The sequence below is a fragment of the Cephus cinctus genome, unplaced genomic scaffold (assembly GCF_000341935.2).
Source record: "Cephus cinctus unplaced genomic scaffold, Ccin1 Ccin1_scaffold0077, whole genome shotgun sequence".
Taxonomy (NCBI): Eukaryota; Metazoa; Arthropoda; class Insecta; order Hymenoptera; family Cephidae; genus Cephus; species Cephus cinctus.
In genome coordinates, this window is record NW_014332818.1 from 5,070 (window position 1) to 5,325 (window position 256).

Genomic DNA, 256 nt, shown 5'->3' on the forward strand with positions numbered 1-256 from the left:
TTGTATGTAGGTGTCGGATGTGGAAGTCCAGGGTGTCCACGTGTTCCGCTCCGTAGTTTCTTGTATCTAAGAGTTGGTGTCGAAGTCCAAGATGCCCAGGTGTTCTGCTCCGTAGTTTTTTCCATCTAGGTGTTAAATGTGAAAGTTCAGAGTGTTCAGGTGTTCCTCTCCGTAGTTTCTTGTATCTAGATATCAGATATCCAGGGTGTTCAGGTGTTACGCTTCGTAGTTTCTTGTATCTAGGTGTTAGATGTGG